Genomic DNA, 6,549 nt, shown 5'->3' with positions numbered 1-6,549 from the left:
TATGTTGCGCCCCCATATGTTGCAGACGGCGCCTACGCTCATTCGCCCCGGGTAAGTCGTTCGTTCGCTCGCTCTCTCTGTCTCTCATTCTGTTGCTCTGCCTGTCGCCCTCTTTCTCTCAGCTCTCGCTCTTTGGCATTGCTCGGCCCCAAGGTGTGTTGAGTTTTTGGCTTTGATAAACCATTCGCCAGGCAACATTTCAAACAGTCTGCAAAGGATTCTAGACGTTAACGGTTCTTCTCTCAAAACCAAAAGCCTCGACAAATTCGTCTCGTGCGTTCGAACAGTTTAAATCGTATCAAAGTCTTTTTGAAACAGTGCTAAAAGTGCAAAACAAACTCAAAAAATAAGAAAAACTATAAAAACATTTGAATATAAACTGTTTGGAAAAATTCTGGGAAATTTTTTCGGCAGCTCTTTAAGTAAATATAAAATTTTATGTTATCAACACCTCGAAGCACAATTCAAATACTTTTCTATTCTTTGGGGACTTACAACGAAATAGTTTATGTTTATATGAAAATTTAATTGTGATATTTATATAATTATAGTGCAAATCTGTGTTTATCTGAAGAACTTAATTTCAGGGAAACTTATATTTATTATTAACTATTTCTCATTTCTATAGCATTGGAAGTGGGCTTTCTATGAATGCAATGTAGTTAAATTTTTGATAAATAAATACGAGAGTTTTTCACTGTTGGTTGTTCTGATACGTTAATAAATTCTCACATATATATTTTTATTCAACTTAATTCATTTCGTATATTGGTCATAAATTTTTACATCTTTTAGTTTATTACGTAGCAATCAAAAGGAAAACAGTTAAATATTAATTTGCAATAATGATTCGAATTATAGCACATCTGAATAAATCAGAAGCAATTGCATTTTCTAATTGCTCGGCGCTCACATAGATTCATGGCGCAGTCTTTGCCAATTGTCTGTCAGATTTGCGGCCAACAAAAGACATTAGATATGCAATTTTTTATAATAAATTGATGTTGCAGCTACCTTGATGACCGTTGCCAAAAAAAAGAAAAAAAGAAAAAAGAGAACAGAAAAGCTAGCGCTCCACAAGGTCGAGTCATACGAAACAGCTGCATGCTGCAAGGGCCAAGGGTTGAATTTCGGGGCCCGAGCCGGTTTGGAGGTGGGCGTAAAATCGAATGCAAATATTGCTGCGGCAATTGGCAAAACTTCGATATGCAAACAGAACAAGGCTCGGACCGTTCGACCCTTTATGTAAATTTGTTGTAAAGAAAGAAAAATATCAAAAAGTGCTGTAGCACTCGACAGTCGAAACACAAAAACAATAAAACCGAACAACAGGTCCAACAGAGAAGTCACATTAAAAATGCTTGAATTTCAATTAAAAAGGGTCCGACAATCATAAAAAGAAGCTGAACAAAAATGCCAGCAGTAATTTATATTCATATTACGTATACACAGCGGGCACCAAGTTCGCACTCATTTAATGATATAAACAAAACCAAAAAAAAAGAGGAAAAGTTGACGGTTAAAATGCCCCCAAAATTGGCGTCTGCAATGTTGTTTTTGTTGCTGTTTGTTGTGCTCTCGCCAAATTTAACATAATGTGCCCCCGAATTGTCCGTCTGCGCATCGCAAGTTCCTCGTCAGATGTCGCCTTTGTCACATTCATGACAGCCCCACCAAAAAGTCACGTTAATTTATGCCCATTCATAAATTCTGCCCTGCGACGAGGACACAGCCAGCCAGCCAGCCAGCGAGCCAGCGAGCCCCACTCTGTGTCCAAATTCTTTTGCATTTTGCGCGCGCCTCTGCGTATGCAACCAAATTTATCATCTCTTTGTGAGAGGGATTTGGAAATTTTATCATCGAAGTTGTTGATTTAAATGACGGAAATCGAGCTGAAATTGACTGATATTTATGGATCCACAGCCTGACGCACCAATGAACCAATCAGGCTTAATAGTGGGTATTATCTTCCTACTAGGCTTTGCATTTACAAATATAGACATCTACAGATATGTTATCTCAACGAAATATCGATTATATTTAATTGAATATATATTGAAGATTTTTTAATATTCAAAGATAGCTGCAGTTATAGTAGTAGTAATCGAAGTAGTGTATTGAAATCAGTACCTCTTCAAAGTAGTATTAAAAGAGAAAATAGTGGCAATATCAATTACGAAACAGTAGTAGTAGAAACAGAAGAATACATAGTAGTAGCAGTATATGTATTCGTATTACTTAAATAAGTAGTAGTATTATTGGGAATTAACATATATAGTTATAATAATATTAATACTATAACTCATTTATATTACTACGAATACTTATACTGCTACTGTTATTGACTGATAGTATAGAAAATACATGTTCATGTACGATTTCGTAGTATAAATAGTAATGGTAAAAATCAGTCGCAGTAAAATGTTGTTTTTATTCAGTATTTGTACAAATTGTAATAGTAGTAAATTTATTGCTGTGCAACCAATTTAATTATGCGGAAAATTGGTATACAAAAATGTATATGATATATATATGATATATACCTGACGTAAATTAACTTGTAACGTGGGATGGATTAACTTGTAACGTGGGATGGAAAAATTTAATTAATATCCGAAATAACTTATCTTTTATAATAATATTATTCAAAAATATTATTGAATCTTCTGATAGCTATAATTGCCATCAATATTTTTTCGTGGACTTATGCTTTTATAGAAATAATAAAATTTAAAATTGCAAATGCAAATTGCAACTCACTTGGTAAAAAAAAAAAAAAGAAAACTATGCAAACAGTATAAATTTTTTCAAAACTTAAAATTGAAATTTCTATATGATATGCATTTATATATTGTATATATATAATATAACTTTAGTATATAATATAAACTTTAGTAAGCAGAGAATCTGTTTAGGAAAAGACACAACAATTTCTCATCATTTATTTAGTTAAATGTTTTAAAATAAGCAAAACCATGTCGACTTGACAGCTTTTCTGGGAAAAGCATTGCACTTTCTTTCTCGCACACCTATCGTTGGCTCTGCGTTGATTCAGCAGTTCCACCTACAGCCGAGCTGCTAATTAGCTGTGTCAAGGGGTACAACACGTACAATTAAATGACAATAAAACATACTGAAAAGAAAATGGTTATCGTTAGATGAGGATATGTAAGCGTTGCAAGCGGTGGGAAATCGGAATTCATTACAATAATAAAAGTCAGCAACAATTCAATTTAATATTAATTTGCCATTTCACTTGATTTATTTGCACAGTCAACCTGAAGGGGGAAGTCGAATGGAAAATGTTTTACATGCTTTTCATTCTTATTATTTTGCCATCGTCTTTGCAATTTCCTTTGCTGCAAATGAAATAATTAAAATAACACAAATGCTCGTGCTGCACACATGGCGTATGCTTGTTATTGTTGTTGGCTTGTGGCATGTTTTCTTAATTTAGGCAAAGCGTGGGCTCATTCCGAACGCTTTGTGGCAATAACAATTGCCACAGAAATTATCAAAATAAATATGGCCACAACAATAGAAACAATTCTGCCCTGACTGGCTGACAGAGGCCAGGAAGTCAATGGGCCATAATTTGATACAAGTACATAAATATGATGTTCGCTTCAAACATTTTTATGGCAACAGCCGCAGAGGCAGCGGGTGTCAAAACATCTTTAATCTGTTGCTGATTGAAATATTTGCGTAGCTGTTATTTGCTTCAATGTGTGCACAATTATTTGACTTGTGTAAATATTTTCAAACATTTTCAACTCATATCCAAACAGCATGATCCAGCTGAAATGCTGTGAAACAATCTATGATTTGTTAATTGCGCGTGCTTAAACATAAAATTTTAATTGCCAATATGTTGATGGAGAGAGAGCTAACTGAATAGACGTGAGATGTTGCTAAATACTAAATCGAAAGAGTTACTTCGCACTAAAAATCAATATTAAATGCTTCGTATATTCTCTTCAAGCTTCAACTGAACTCAATGCATTTTTATGTGGCATAACTTGCATCGACTTATTCAATATAGTGTTAAATCGCTTAATAAATTATTTAAAAAAAAAAAAACCTTACTCGTGATTAATAATACGTCTGTAATGTACATTACAGAAGAAATAGGGCATTCTTATAAAAAAAATGAAGAACAAATTATTTATCATGAGAATAATAAAATTGCTTAATATTAAATTACTTTTATTGTGCATTATTCAAAATATATTTATATATGATTCCTACAATATGAGATGTAGTATTCTCGCAGTCCATGCACAATTGTTCACTGCATTTTTGGTTTATATATTATATATTTATATTTTATTTTACTACTATATTTAAGTATTTCATAAGCAAAAGCTGCCTTAACTCCGTGACTTACGTCAGCAGGTGTCGGGAGAGCAGGGACCAAGGCAAGCCAATTAGAATTAACCGAAAATAGTCAGCTCAAGTAGGCCCCAGTGTAACCACTGTAATTGTCATTAGGCAAATATTGTTATGCTCTTCAATTGGCTGCCACTTGAAAAAGGCAATTTGAAAGTGCTAATTCAAGTGAGTACGCCCACACAGACACCTACACACATACACATGGTAAACAAGCCCACAGGAATTTTCCAAAAATTATCTTTGCGTAATGTGAGGGGTGCGTAAGGCTGAAAAAGTGAAAGTGAAAGTGAAAGTGCCATTAAGTAACTTTCACGCCTAACAATAATAATTCGAATAATTACAGTCATGTCGAGGAGGCAACGAGTGTTGCCATTTGCCTCGGGGCGGGCCAAATATTTGGCCAACATATTTGAAGAGCAGTCAACAGGGGCAATCAGTATAAATTTGTGTATACCCTGTGAATATAAGACTAGCTAAAAACTGAGCACAGCAAGTCAGAGAAACAAACGAGGACAAAATTTAGTCGAGCATATTAAAGTGAACGAAATTTTCCAGCTCTCAGAATATAAGAGATAAGAAGTACTCGAAAGATAGAGGTTTTATTGATTGATTATACAATAATAATACAAATGAAATTGAGATTGTAGAAGCCTGTGCAGCTCAGGCTACCAAGTCGAATCGAGAGCATCTTTTAGTCGATCACTCACTGATCCAATTGAACTCTAGGTATTTGATGCTATTCTTTTGTTGATTTATCATGTCTGAGTGTGGGAGAAAAAGTACGGAAATCTTTCAGCACATCCATTGCTTGCCAGATATCCAGCTGCTTTAATTATGCCGGCCTGGCCATTATTATTTATTATTATTATTTCTTCTTGATTAATATTTACACAGAAGCGCATAAAAAACGGGCGACTGTGTAAATATTTACAACATTTGCGCGTGTCTTCACTTTATGATGGGGCATTAGTTGGTCAATATATCAAGCTGATGATATACAGTTGGAGAGCCGTGGAGGAGGCTAATCAACGAGCGGCATAAAATGGCATTTGCTGCGGGCGTTAACATATTTAATGAGCCCTATTCTTGACCGACAAACAATTAAAACTTCTTTGAAATGGCTGCTCTGAGTAAATAATCCTAAAAAAAAAAAATTAGTTAAAAATCGTTAAATTCGTTTTTATATTCGTTTTCTCTTGCGTATATTTATAGCAAGATAATCTCGTTATGATCTTGAGCTAGGGCATTCTTTTCCGGCTGAGCGCTCTTTATGTTTTTTTTTTGCTTTTTTTTTTTTTTTTTTTTTTTTTGTGAACATGTTTTTATGTTCCTGCAATTTGTCTGCCCACCAGCCAAGCATTTAGCTGCAAATGGTCGATGACGCAGCGCCCGCTCTTGGCCGGAATTTGACTTCTGTCTGTATTGTGTTTTCTTCTCCCTTTCCATTCCTGTTTTCTGTTTACCTTAGCTGCTGCGCAGCAACACTTTGGTATTTGTTTAGCGCTAGATACTACGAATTGGCATTCACATTAATTGAGTAATTATTTTTGTGTGTATGCAAAACGTGCTGTGGCCTCATGTATTTGTTTGTATACATGTATATTTGTATGCGCAGCATCATGCGGTGATGCGCCCACTGACCACACCCACTGAGCTACGTACCGACGCGGACGCGTCCTTCAGGCGCTGCGCGGATCGGAGAGTGTCTGTGTGTCTGTGCAATGATTCTGACAATTTCAGAACGAATGACTGACATTTCCATTTGCAAATTGACAAAACCCGCGAGCGTGGCTCAAAGCAAGAGCACAACAAAAACAACACCAATTGAAAACTGTCACAGCTTCCACAACAAAAACAACAGCCGAGCGAACAATGCGTCACTTATAGTTACCCTGCAGGGCCTTGGTCAGTGTAATAGACATCACTAGATCAGCTTAGCTGCATTAAACTATCTTTAGACTTGTTTTTACACCTTACTAATATGACCACATTCTTGGTACTCACTTGCGTATACTTAATATGAAGTATGAGGTACGAAACGTAAGATCAATCAAATGTATTTCGCATACTAATGCATTCCTCTGCACCATACAGGGTATAGGCGTGCTCGCTCCACTATGAATATTTTACTGCGTCATGTGATTAAGCTTCTGCATT

The 6,549-nt window shown here is 35.5% G+C and overlaps 1 protein-coding gene across 2 annotated transcripts in view; it reads left to right on the top strand.

Moving 5' to 3' along the window:
* The first annotated feature begins 204 nt into the window (after nucleotides 1-204).
* Nucleotides 205-6,549, top strand: part of LOC6580905 (calbindin-32) — a 36,935-nt gene continuing 30,590 nt past the window's right edge. For both annotated transcript variants that reach the window (XM_002006666.4, XM_015164529.3), the window contains exon 1: nucleotides 205-422. The gene's annotated coding sequence lies outside the window, so the exon portion shown is untranslated. The remainder of the gene's footprint in view (nucleotides 423-6,549) is intronic.

The sequence above is a fragment of the Drosophila mojavensis genome, unplaced genomic scaffold, assembly GCF_018153725.1.
Source record: "Drosophila mojavensis isolate 15081-1352.22 unplaced genomic scaffold, ASM1815372v1 contig_81, whole genome shotgun sequence".
NCBI classification, from domain to species: domain Eukaryota; kingdom Metazoa; phylum Arthropoda; class Insecta; order Diptera; family Drosophilidae; genus Drosophila; species Drosophila mojavensis.
This window is presented reverse-complemented; position numbering and strand designations above follow the sequence as displayed.